Source organism: Odocoileus virginianus, chromosome 25 (assembly GCF_023699985.2).
Source record: "Odocoileus virginianus isolate 20LAN1187 ecotype Illinois chromosome 25, Ovbor_1.2, whole genome shotgun sequence".
NCBI classification, from domain to species: domain Eukaryota; kingdom Metazoa; phylum Chordata; class Mammalia; order Artiodactyla; family Cervidae; genus Odocoileus; species Odocoileus virginianus.
The window spans coordinates 28,438,313-28,451,667 of record NC_069698.1 but is presented as its reverse complement, the minus strand read 5'-3'; the positions used below and the strand labels follow the sequence as shown (position 1 = coordinate 28,451,667).

Sequence of the window (13,355 nt, the reverse complement as noted above, 5' to 3'; positions counted from 1 at the left end):
CAAAAAGCAACCAAGCCAGTAAATCACTAAATGGAACTACCAACTTCCTATGACATGCATGAATAATGCCTGAGCAGTCTGCTCACTGGAAAGATTAGAATGGGAGTGAACACAAGCCGGTATAAGAATGCCTAGACAAGCTGAGCCCAGAACTCTATCAAAATCAATTTCTCCCATTTGACACCTGAGTATTTTGAAATGTTCTAACAAGAAGCAATAGAATTAAATTTCTTTCCAATTTGCTTTCAACATACAGGAAGAAGTGTGATAACCAAACTCACCAGGTTTTTTGCTCATTGCTGAAAGTCCAGTGTTAACTTGAGGCCACTTTGAGGGGAGAGAAAAGAAGAAGGTAAACATTGGTGGTAAACACTAAAACTGTCAAAAATTGAGCAAATCATGTTTCACACAAATACTTTTTTTTTTTCCTTAAGGTGGGTAAAATTGGAAATGACCTTGATCCAGGTCCTTGATCTTGACTTTGATCTTGTATTTATATTAGAGTATAAGAAAAGAAGATAAATTACCTGTGCACATTACCCTAAGTAAGATTATGGCAAGATTATAAAATTTTCAACATGTATAGAAGTTTGATGAATATATTTTATTATGGTCAGTCCTCTAATAACTGTCCTTACCTACAGGTTTATTTGTCAAACTTTAAGAAAATCCTGTGTACATGTTGTTCTGACTGTGTGCTTTACTCCCCCATGGAAGGAAATTGACATTCAAATGTGTTGCCTTCCCCTTTAGTCACACTGTGTTTTGGTTGCCTTCTCTCTTTAAATATAGTGTGGGTATGTGCAAAGTCAGTTCAGTCGTTGTCTGACTCTTTGTGACCCCATGGGCTGTAGCGAGCCAGGCTCCTCTGTCCATGGGATTCTCCAGGCAAGAATGCTGGAGTGGGTTGCCATGCCCTCCTCCAGGGGATCTCCTTGACTCACAGATCAAACCCTCCTCTCCGATCTTTTGCATTACAGGCGGATTATTTACCACTGAACCACCCGCGAAGCCTTTAAATAGAATAAACTACTTAAATCATTACATGCTCTCACAACGTGTATAAATGACCACCTTTCATATTTCCAAGTGAATGTCCTACTTTATGCTTTATCTTCCTAAAAAAAAAAATTATGTTAAATTGTTTACTTCCTACCAAAATGACAAAGAAACTTTCAGATTCCAGAGAAGAAATAAGATGAAATTATTTATGGCCTACCTAATCAAACACAATTCTATTCAATTTTCAAGTAAACTAAATTGTCTTAAAGTATTTTTAAACCTTAAATAACTGTGTGTTTTCCTGAGTTTATTTCAAAATGGTTTAACAGTAGTAATAACTAGAATCTTCATATATTATTAATCAAGATTCTTTTCTTGGATGTTTGAAAGACTTAACCATTTTTTTTAATTAGAGAACTTAAAAATTAAAAATAAATAAAAAAGCTGGGACATTATTTTCAGGCTTCTGTGACTCTTTTGGTGATTTATAGATTAATCAATCATCAATGGGATTAAAGGCCATTTACACTAAACAAATTGCTTATGGCTGCAGCAAATTGTGTTTTGAGATTTAGTGATAGGGACTATAAATTGCCAGTCATGTTATTAGACATATAAATCAGAGAGTTACTGAAAATTGATTAGCTGACTCCAATTTTTCTGAATACGTTGTTACTCTAGCTTATTATTTTTCTTTCCCAGGTCAAAACAGTTCAACTCTAAACTGACTGCAGGAATGTGAATTTCTATAACTAAGGCTAGTAATTGGGTTATTTTTGCTATTACATTTTTATAAGATGTTCTTATAGATCAAGAAAACTAGATTTTTGCTTTTATGTGAAGACTGCAATGTCTTTTTTTAAATTCATTATCTGAGTATTATTATCTTAGGTATGAAAAATAGTATAGTTTAATTAAATAATTGCAAAGCCTTCTGTTTAAGGATGGAATTGTGTTGTAAGAAACCCATAATGAACACAGGTTCGCTCCTCCTTTAGCACTTTCCTAAGATCCCAGTTTTATAACCCACTTTTAAGAATAGAGAAATCACACAAAAAGAAAGCATGTACTATGCATATTTCTGTTGTTGTGAGGACCTTTACGATATTCAGCCATCATGAAGTGATAGAAGAACATTCTTTCTTTTTTTTTTAAGCAAGCACAAATTATTTGCTGTCTGGGTGAGTGATTGATTTATGGGAATTATCTGTATACAGACTTTGAGTTCTGAATTAGTATGCTAGCTTGCCTGACACTTCTCTCTTCTTATAGCAATATACCCCATGCAAAATTGCTAGAATTCTTACATACAGCCTTCATTATATTATCGCCCTGTTAGAAAATTTCAATGTCTTCATAATTATCTGCAATATAACATTTAAAAATTCCATTTTCTCAAACTATTTTTTACAAACTCTATCAGAATCAGAGAAAATGTACTTTGAAGAACAGAAAGTGTCACAACCATATCACTAGCTAGCAATCTATAATAAACAATTATCAAATAATTGAATTAATCTAACACCAAATATGCTTGCAAATTACAAATAAATTTCAAATATGTTATCAAATATCCCATTCTCATCAACTCCAAAAATTCAAACAGGGGGATGATAAGACAAAAAAGGGTGCTCATCTTCTCTGATAACCAATCACTGAGTCAAACTGCTGGGCAGTGCATATATACAAGTTAAGGTGAGAATTGTTGGATTTAGAGTAACCTGGGTTCAAATTTTATCTTTTATGAACTAGCTATATTATGATGGAAAACACTACTTGTTATTTGATGCATGTAATAATCTGTGGCTTGAACTTTGCAAAAGATTGATGTAAAATCACAGCTTGGTCCCTTAATCTCCAAATATATCAAGAGCTCATGCTCCCAAAGGAATATACAATTTTTGAGCAAAGATGTACAGCGGAAGGCTGGTAGTGTTTATTATATACTCACTCTGTATTTAATCATCATAAATGTCATGACTTGTGCTTAAACATGCAGGCTGAAATTTCAAACAGAAATACATATTCAGTTAATTCTGTCACAAATATAAATATTAGAGAACTATTTTAACATCCAGGAAAAAGAGGGATTTTCAGTTATTCTTATATTTTTGCCTCGACTCTTAGTGTTAGCTTTTACAAGAACTTTAATTAATCTGATCTATACCCTTTTAGCACATAGAAATGTGCAAAGAGAATATCCACCTGTATGTATCCTTAAAGATTTCTAAAATAAACATTAATATTCATATTTTACCTTTCTGTCACTTGGTTGTAGAGTAACATTCAATTTAGGTGCAAGACTTTAAGGTGCTGGAGGTGGTAGACCTTTTATCTTTCTTTTTGTCTTTTTTTCTTCAACTATGCTATGAGTGATAGCCTCTGAACAAAATGTTTTCCAAAGTTCTGTTATGGTTAAAAGTCAAAAATGTTGGTAAATGTTCTAAGGCTTTCACTAAACCACAAACCTTTCTGCAGGTTTTCTTTTCTTTTTTTTTTTTTTTTAATTTTTTAATCTATATTAAGTTCCCCATGGGTACACTGCTTCATATGAACTGTTTTTCCAATCAAATAAAACAGCCCTTTGGTTCAAAGAAATAAAAAGATGTTGTTATTCTTAGAATTACACCAATATTTGCTTTGGTTATATTATAATAGAATTTCTTTTATAGAAACCAGCTGAGGGGGAAAAAATCTCTTAAAATTGTAACAAAGAAATCCCTCTGAACTATATACTTTTAAAGATATCTATACATTTAAGGAGATGTGCACTCAGAATAATCTCAACAATTTCAGCTCTAATAAATTAGACTAGTGTCTTCTGCCTGTTCAGTTATTTTCCTTTCTGTTCCTTGTATTTGAATAGTTTTCTGAGTAAAGAGTTGATATTTTTTGGCACTATAAAATATGTCAAAGCCAGACATAGTCATTAGCACTGGGAGACCAAGGGTGTGAAAGAATTATTAAAGTCTTCCTGAGACTTGAACAACTAAAGCTGATTTTGGACTCTATTGCTTGCACCTGACTATGATTAATAAAGACTCAGCATACAAGTGATGTGCAGGTACCACATGAAGGTGGTCAAGTCACATAAGCAGAGGCCAGTCTGCCTTATGAGACTCATCAAATGTGCCGCAGTGAATATGGAAGGAAAGACCTTTGCAGTTTCTACAACACATTAAGGTATTATTAATTTTTAGTCTATTTTCCCCACCCCATGCTCATCCCCCTAAAAAATTCTTGCTTGGTTTAACATTGTTGGAACAGCTCTCAGAGGGTGTCACAGGAATAGGACAATCAAAAATGGCTTGACAAGGCAGTCTGTACTTCTGCAGAAGGGTTTTCTGCAAACGTCTGGGAGCAAGCACACCAACTGTAAGTGAACTTGGCTTTTAGCCCTAAGATGCAGGATCCCTCCTCTGACTCCTCATAGGTTGAGGACCACAGACTTACAATCTTCCCTGGATGTCACCTAAGTTTTTATTGGATGATTGGTCTCCATGAGGGCCAGGAGTAGTATTTGTAAGTTCCTGATTCATGTTAACTATTTTCCCCATCCTTTTACTTTTTTTGTCATGTCCAGGATAAAGGCCTCAAAATTAGCCCACCAAAATGTTCTTAATGAGGGAGGAGAATGAGGAAAAGAAAAGAACAAAGGATTGACAACTAGCACCATTTTAGGAATCTTATTCACATTCGTTTTATACCCTTTTGTTCTACTATTCTAGGAATGAATCACTTCTTTATTTCTTATAACTTCTCCTTTGATAGGAAATATCATATCTTTATTACAATATTCCTTTGTATCTTTGTATTTTCCTATTTCTAAACCAGTCCTCACCTGATTTTCTACTTGATATTAAGGTAGAGTTTAGAGTGAGTAAAATTTATAATATGAACTCCATAAAACAAGACAGACACCAGATATTTAGTTCTTGAATTATCACACTGAGCTTAAGTCAGCTCATTAATCTTCTATTTTCACCCCAAGATTTCCAAATCGACACACTTATACAATTGAGCAGTTACAGAAATGATTAATAGCTTTCTTTGGTGCTAACCTAATTGCTGTGACACTAAAGACAGGAACATTACAAAAGATAAAGCACTGAGACCAGAATTACCTCCCTTCTAGGTGGCAATCAGCTGTTAAAGACAATTCTTGAACCCCTTTGAACAATAAACAAATTATTGTTGCCTAGTATGGTTTTTGCCTTGCTGGATTCAACTGGAAAAGAGTCTCATTAACATATCCTCATGCCCAGCTCACTGTTTTCTATCTTATCTGTCAGAGGAGTGTCTGGTTCTGTCTCGCAAAAAAAATTTGAAGCAATGGACAAACCAGTGTTACAGCCCTTGGATGGACCGGTGTTACAGCTTCATATTACAGCTCAGTTTTATTTAGAAAGTAAAGGAAGATATATCCTCCAGGTGTGAGGGCATGCCAACCCAAAAGACACTAAGAGAAGAGAGGTCCCCGGTCCAATTTTAGCTTATCTTTTTATATGCTTTTTCTCCTCCTCCTGGACCTGCCCTATGTAAATTGGGTTAGCCAGGAGTGCTGTTTGTTTTACCTGAGGTTCTCACTCCTGTCCGGTCCTGGGACCTTCCTTTATTCTATTTTCGTGGGCTTTTCCCTTCCTTGTCTTTTAACCACCGCCATTCTGGACTCCTTTTTCCTATTCTAACTACCTAACATACCCACAGTTTCTGTTGTCAAGTTTCTCCAGAAAGTCCTTTAAAAAAAAAAATCTAAATAATGTTTATATATTTTACCTCTACAGTGTCATATTTTCACATGAGCCATAGTCTTGAATTTTGTTTAATGTACATTAAATGAATATGTAGATGTATTTAACAAATAAGAAGTGGAGAGGGAGACAGGCAATACTTCAAAAAATCCATGTATTAGTTTTACTTGTGCTAAATAGGATAGTAGAATATACCATCCATGCCATTTTGATATAAGAATTATTCTGAGCTGAGGGCAATTGAGAAGAATCAGATATAAGAAAATCTTTCTGCCTTCTATTTGCTTAAAAGGATGACATAACATTGTAAAGGGGTTCCTCCTCTTTTCTTTGTCAAGAAGGACAAAAGTTAATCATTGGAGATAACCTTAGATTTCTATCAGCCCAAAGACAGCACCAGAAGAATGTACAAAACAAACTTTGCTATCTAAACCTTATCTTCCTCATTTCCATATATTTGCCTTCCCACAATTTGTCTATTTTTTTTTCCCTTTATCTTGTCACTACTCCAAAAATGTGTTGTTCTTTTGTTAAAGCTACTATATAAGCCCAAGTTCTAACAACCATTTAGAGTTACTCATCACTTATTACTCTCAAATGTATTTGAAATTCACATGTTAATAAACTTTTGTTTTTCTCTTGTTAAATCTGTCTTTTGTTAGTCTAATGTACAGCGACCCAGACAATGAACCTAAGAAGAGTAGAAGGAATTAACTTTTTTCCCCTAACCTACAGTGCCATCTACATATTTCCAAGAAAAATTATTTTCTATCAAAGTACTCAGGATATTGTTTTCATTTTTCTATTTGGTTTTCTTGGTTTAGATGACCTAAACACAAAATGTCCCTTGGGTTACAAAGTACCAAAATATATATATACTACAAAATGAATTATCAAATATCCTACTTTATCAAGTGTTTTTTAAAAATTTGTTTTTAAAATTTTCACATCTAGTTGAAATGTAGCTTTTAATCTCTTAAATGAACATGAGTTTGCAATTTCTAGAAGAAACTGAAGTCTCCTCTTAGGCTTTCTCTTGTTATCAAAACCAAGTTCTTAAGTAGATGGCCATATTTTATATTTAAGTCCCCAAACAGCAGTGATAGAAACATTCACTTCAAAATTGAAATCATGTGTATGTGTTGACACTATTGGCTACATATTCATTTCTATCATCTTAATATAATCTGTAGTACCTGTAATTTCCTCCCAAAATAGAGTTTGTCAGTTAAGAGAAAAATATTTTCTCTCCTTTTGTACTTTGTGATTCTAATACTTTATTAAGCTGTTTAAAAAAGACATTCTAGCCTTCTTTAGGTTCTCTACTTGGTGGCATTGCCACCACTGCGTTTTTATTATGCAAATTATTGCAATCTGGTTAGCTCCTTCCGTCTTTTTTCTTAACAAAGGGGTCTGCAAGTGCTAATCAAAATGCTGCAATTTACATATTAATGAAGTTTTTATAATGACATTTCCTTCATACACAGAGTGAGCAAAGGGGAAACTTTTTATCTTTTTTTCTGAGAAAGCAACTGCTAAATTTTGATCTTATGAAGTATCTTTGAAACTTTCCAAAGTTGGTTAGAATAGCATTTAGGTAGTTTAATCAGATACAGAATGAAAGCACAAGGAATGACCTTCATACATGTGATGGCTATAAGCAATACATTTTTGTATACATTCATGAACTTGCAATTACACAAAATGCTAAGGGTATGTTTGGCAGTGAGGATGCTGTGCACAATCAAGTTGTAATCATTTTCAAGAAGGAAAAAACATTCCACTAAAAATGAGGAGAAGCAAGGAGTATGCAGAAGCTATGTCAAAAGTGTCCATCTGTTTTCATAGAATATAGGTGATATCCTGGTGCTAGCAAAATTCAGAAGAAACTTTATAACAACTAGAAATGTCTATAATTGCTATAAGCCCAAGTATGAAGATTCACAAAAATAGAATAAGTGGATGAAAGTAGTTAAAATGATCTTATTAATAGTGAGATGTCTGATTGTAAAAGAACTTTAGCTTTTTAGAACGTCACTAAAAACCAAGCTGTAAAGACAAATTAACATTCTGTCACTAGAACATAATCTCCCACAGATAATGTACTTTTAAGCGAAAAGTGATAGGACACAAGTGAAAAGACAGAGATTCTGATATTAATCTTTATTTAGCCAATGACATTCTTTGGAAGTCAGGCAATGAGTCTATTTGTGATGGTTTTAAAAATTATCAAACATATAGGCACAATATTTGCAATGGGAATTATTTTTTCAATCAGTCGCATCCTGAAAGAATGTATATACACACTTGAGGAAGAGAAAGAAAAGAGAGAAATGACTGAAACGTTTTGTGTGAATTCTTTACTGTATTACTAAAAGCATTTTACATGAAAAATTTAGTCACTAATTTGAAAATGTCAGTTTCTCTAAATCCTATTTTCTTTCAGAAACTGATATAAAAGTTAGTATTTTTTAAAATATTTCTAACAATAGTGATTCAGTAGTGGATTTTCTAAAATGATTTCTTCTTATGAAAGACATTTTAGCATTTAGGATCAGTAAAATTTCTAATTTTAATGTCTTAAATTAGTAATATTAAAATTATCTAATGCATCATGTAGCTTTTATTTATTTATTTTTTCATCATGTAGCTTTTAAATATGAAAAAAATAATGAATATATTATATAGGTCAATATAATTTGTTTTCAATAAATAAGTTAGATGTTTATTTAGGAAATGAAAGTTAATGAGGACAACTCCTGTTTTGAATTCGTGGGAAGATACCCCAACAAATGAAATAATAAGGCAGGTTTTACTTCTTTTCACAGCAAGACAAGAACACCCATTCAATTAGATTAGATGACATCATGCCAAGAGCCATTAGTCCAATCACTGACTTGGGCCTGCAAGGGCTACCATTTAAACACATGGAACCACTTCCAGTCACATCTGGCCACTTGGGCATGTGAGTTGGCACAAAATACTATGGAAAGAATGAAGGCTCTTGCCCAAACTATTTACTCCCAATCCTTTAATATAGCGAGGTTATTTCTCATAACAAAGGAGGATCCTTAAACCAATGAAACTTTCAGCTGTGCATGTACAATCCATAGAAAGTTTGTTTTTCTTTTCTTTTTCACTTGAATGAGTTGGTTTCTGAATCACTTCGATCTTGCTCCAGGCCTTTGAACTGTTGATTGCTCATGTTCAGGCATTGATTTCAGGTTGTACCAATTTATTGAAATTGTACTTAATTTCAAAGAACTTCCATCACTTGCTGGAAGATCAGTTTGTGTAGAATTGGACAAATGACTTCCCTCCAGGAGGAATTCCTGACTTCTTTTAACCACAGGTATACATAGGCCTTCCAATGACACAGAGTAATTGTTTTAATCTTTCGCTGGTTATCCCATAAGTCGCACAATTTTTTTTTCAGTTTGCAAAAGGGGAAAATATTTGGCTTAATTTTTTGGCTATTTTTCATTCTATCTCAATGTTAAACATAACTAAATTAATATAACCATACTCAACTGTGAAATTCCAAATAACTGAATTGTATACAATTGTTAGTTATCAATCTTATTTTCTTAAGTATATATTCATCCAGAATTAAAATGACATATTAAATTGCATACATGCATACATACACACATGTGCACGCATGCACTCACAAACTACAGTAAGACAACCATAACAAACCCTTGACAGACACGATTGTTTTCTAGTCACCAAATTATGAGTCACTCTTTGCTGACTTGGCTCTTTTATGAAACATCACTGTGCCTAGTTTGTTTGTCTCAACATTTTGCTGTGATCATTTCTGATATTATTTGATTAGAACATACAATAGCTGTAACTTATCAACTTAATGTATTTTTCCTAAGAAGGTGAATTTTGGCTTATTTGTTTTTAACTTAATTCAAAACAGCACTCTCCTTTCCCAATCCCAAGAGGAAAGTTTGGGAGATCAGAGAGCAGAAGAATGTTTGACATAATGTGCCAACTCCCCACCCCCCAAACTAATGAGGGGTAACAGAATGTGCCACCCCAAAATATGCCTCTTACAAAGATTATTTTGAGCTAAAGATTTTGATAAACTGCACACACTGGAGCATCTCTGAAAATGGAGTCAAAGTTGACCTTTTGTAAGAAATGGTTACATTTATAAGGGAAATTTCCATTTGTAAGTGTCTGCTTCTCTATACCATGGAAAGAAGGATAACTTTAAATCTTTCAAAAAAACTCATCAATGGAGAAAGCAGGAACTTAAATCTGCATAATTATCTTATTCTTGTTTACTGAGCTTATTCTAGTAACTTCTCTAAACTGGTCTCTGCATGCATGCTGTCACCTGAGTTATGTCCACTCTTTGCGACTCTATGGAAACTAGCCTGCCAACTTCTCTGTCCATGGAATTCTCCAGGCAAGAATACTGAAGTGGGTTGCTGTGTCCTCCTCAAGGGGATCTCTACCATCACCCCAAATTTTTGTCTTTAGCTGATGATTGTATTTCAGGTGGTGACTTGGGTCACCTCCAAAAGTTACAGAGTTTCATTGGGTATCTCCTATGTATACATCAGATATGCATGTTTATGCACTTCTACGTGTTTTCTTCTTGTTAGTCCGCCCTCTGTTTAAGGAGTGGAGGTCCTCAATCAAGAACACAGAAGAGGAGAGAGAAAATTATCTTTACTCCCCTATAAGAAGGCTATAAGAAGGTGATAACAGAAGTCATTGATTCACCTATGGTTTTTCTGCAAAGAAACAAATCTGCAAACACATTTAGAAATTACTGTGTTCTACAGTCTCTCAGTCATGTCCAACTCTTTGTGATCCCATGGACTGTAACCCCCAGGCACCTCTGTCCATGGGATTCTCCAGGCAAGAATATTGGGATGCATTGCCATGTCCTCCACCTGAGGATCTTCCCACCCCAGGGATCAAACCCAGCTCTCCCATGTTGCAGGGATTCTTTACCATCTGAGCCACCAGGGAAACCCAAGAATGCTGGAGTGGGTAGCCTATCTCTTCTCTAGGGGATCCTCCCAACCCAGGAATTGAACCAAGGTCTCCTGCATTGCAGGCGGATTCTTTACCAACTGAGCAATCAGGTAAACCCTAAGAATCTATTACACTAAGCTAACTGGGGAAAAAGCTAAAAATGCAATCAAACAATATAGTCAATGTGAGAGAGGAGAGTTACAAAACTTTTAGTTAATCTTCTGGATGACATTATATTTATAGATCATAACATTTCTTATGTTAAAGTAAAAAAGAAAAAGTAAAAATAACAAAAAATGGGCAGAAGATTAAATAGACATTTCTTCAAGGAAAACATTCAGGGAGCAAAAATGCACATGAAAAGATTGTTCAATATCACTGATTATTAGAGAAATTCAAATAAAAACTATAGCAAGATATGACCTCACACTAGTCAGAAAGGCCATCATCAAAAGATCTATAAACAATACATACTAGAGAGGGTGTGGAGAAAAGGAAAACCTCCCACATTCTTGGTAGGAATGTAAACTTGTATATCCACTACGGTGAACAGAATGGAGGTTTGTTAAAAAACTAAAAATAGTTACCATGTGATCCAGCATTTTATGCAAAGATGGGCACAATAAAGAACAGAAATGGTATGGACCTAACAGAAGCAGAAGATGTTAATAGGAGGTGATAATAATACACAGAAGAACTATAGAAGAAAGATCTTCATGATGTAGATAACCACAATAGTGTGATCACTCACCTAGAGCCAGACATCCTGGAATGCAAGTCAAGTTGGCCTTAGGAAACATCACGATGAACAAAGCTAATTGAGGTGATGGAATTCCAGTTGAGCTATTTCAAATCCTAAAAGATGATGCTGTGAAAGTGCTGCACTCAATATGCCAGCAAATTTGGAAAACTCAGCAGTGGTCACAGGACTGGAAAAGGTCAGTTTTCATTCCAATCCCAAAGAAAGGCAACACCATAGAATGCTCAAACTACCACACAGTTGCACTCATTTCACATGCTAGCAAAGTAATGCTGAAAATTCTTCAAGATTTTTGAGGCTTCAACAGTACATGAACTGAGAACTTCCAGATGTTCAAGCTAGTTTTAGAAAAAGAAGAGGAGCCAGAAATCGAATTGCCAACATCCATTGGATCAATAAAAAAGTAAAGGAATTACAGAAAAATATCTATTTCTGTTTTATTGACTATGCCAAAGACTTTGACTGTGTAGATCACAACAAACTATGGAAATTCTTAAAGAGATGGGCATACCAGACCACCTGACCTGCCTCCTGAGAAATCTGTATGCAGGTCAAGAAGCAACAGTTAGAACTGGGCATGGAATAACAGTCTGATTCCAAATTGGGAAAGGAGTATGTCAAGGGTGTATTTTGTCACCTTGTTTATTTAACTTTTATGCAGAGGATATCATGTGAAATGCTGGGCTAGATGAAGCACAAACTGGAATCAAGTTTGCCAAGAGAAATATCAATAACCTCAGATACGCAGATAGCATCACCCTTATGGCAGAAAGTGAAGAGGAACTAAAGACCTTCTTGATGAATGTGAAAGAGAAAGAGTGAAAAAACTGGCTTTAAACTCATTGAAAGAACAAAAATCATGGTCTCCAGTCCCAACACATGATGGCAAGTAGATGGGGAAACAATGGAAATGACAGGCTTTATTTTCTTGGGCTCCAACATCACTGAAGATGGTAATTGCAGCCATGAAATTAAAAGATGCTTGCTCCTTGGAAGTAAAGCTATGACAAGCCTGGACTACATATTAAAAAGCAGGACATTACTTTGCCAACAAATGTCTATCTAGTCAGAGCTATGGTTTTTCCAGTAGTCATGTATGGATGAGAGAGTTGGATCACAAAAAAAGCAGAGTGCCAAAGAATTGATGCTTTTGAGTGGTGGCATTGGAGAAGATGCTTGAGAGTCCCTTGGATTACAAGGAAATCAAACCAGTCAATCATAAATGAAGTCAGTCCTGAATATTCATTGGAAAGACTGATGTTGAAGCTGAAGCTCCAATAATTTAGCCACCCAATTTTTTCCACTCATTGGAAAAGATCCTCAAGTTGGGAAAGATTGAGGGCAGGAGGAGAAGGGGACAACAGAAAACAAGATGGTTCATGATATCACTGACTCAATGGACATACATTTGAGCAAGCTCCAGGAGTTGGTGATAGACAGTGAAGTCTGTCATGTCCATGGGGTCACAAAGAGTTGGATATGACTGAACAACTGAACTGAAGTAATGATCAAGCAATCCCCCTTCTAGGTATATATCTGGAGAGAACTGTAGTTCAAAAGATATATCCACTCCAATATTCATTTCAGCAGTATTTACAATAGCCAGGACATGGAAGTGAGTTAAATGTCAACCAATAGAGGCATGGATAAAGAAGATGTGGTACATGTATACAATAGAAAATACTCAGCCATAAAAGTGAACAAAATAATGGCATTTGCATCAACATAAATGTACCTAGAGATTGCCATACCGAGTGAAGTAAGTTAGACAAAAATGACAAATATCATATGATATCATTTATATGTAGAATCTTTTTAAAAAGTAGTACAAATGAACTCAT

General features: G+C 34.8%; 1 long non-coding RNA gene across 1 annotated transcript in view; it reads right to left on the bottom strand.

Moving 5' to 3' along the window:
* Positions 1-281: 281 nt before the first annotated feature.
* Positions 282-13,355, bottom strand: part of LOC139031107 (uncharacterized) — a 49,016-nt gene continuing 35,942 nt past the window's right edge. The window contains exons 2-3 of the long non-coding RNA XR_011483532.1: positions 2,954-3,002; positions 282-327 (exon numbers count right to left, since the gene is read on the bottom strand). This is a non-coding gene — a long non-coding RNA (uncharacterized lncRNA). The remainder of the gene's footprint in view (positions 328-2,953; positions 3,003-13,355) is intronic.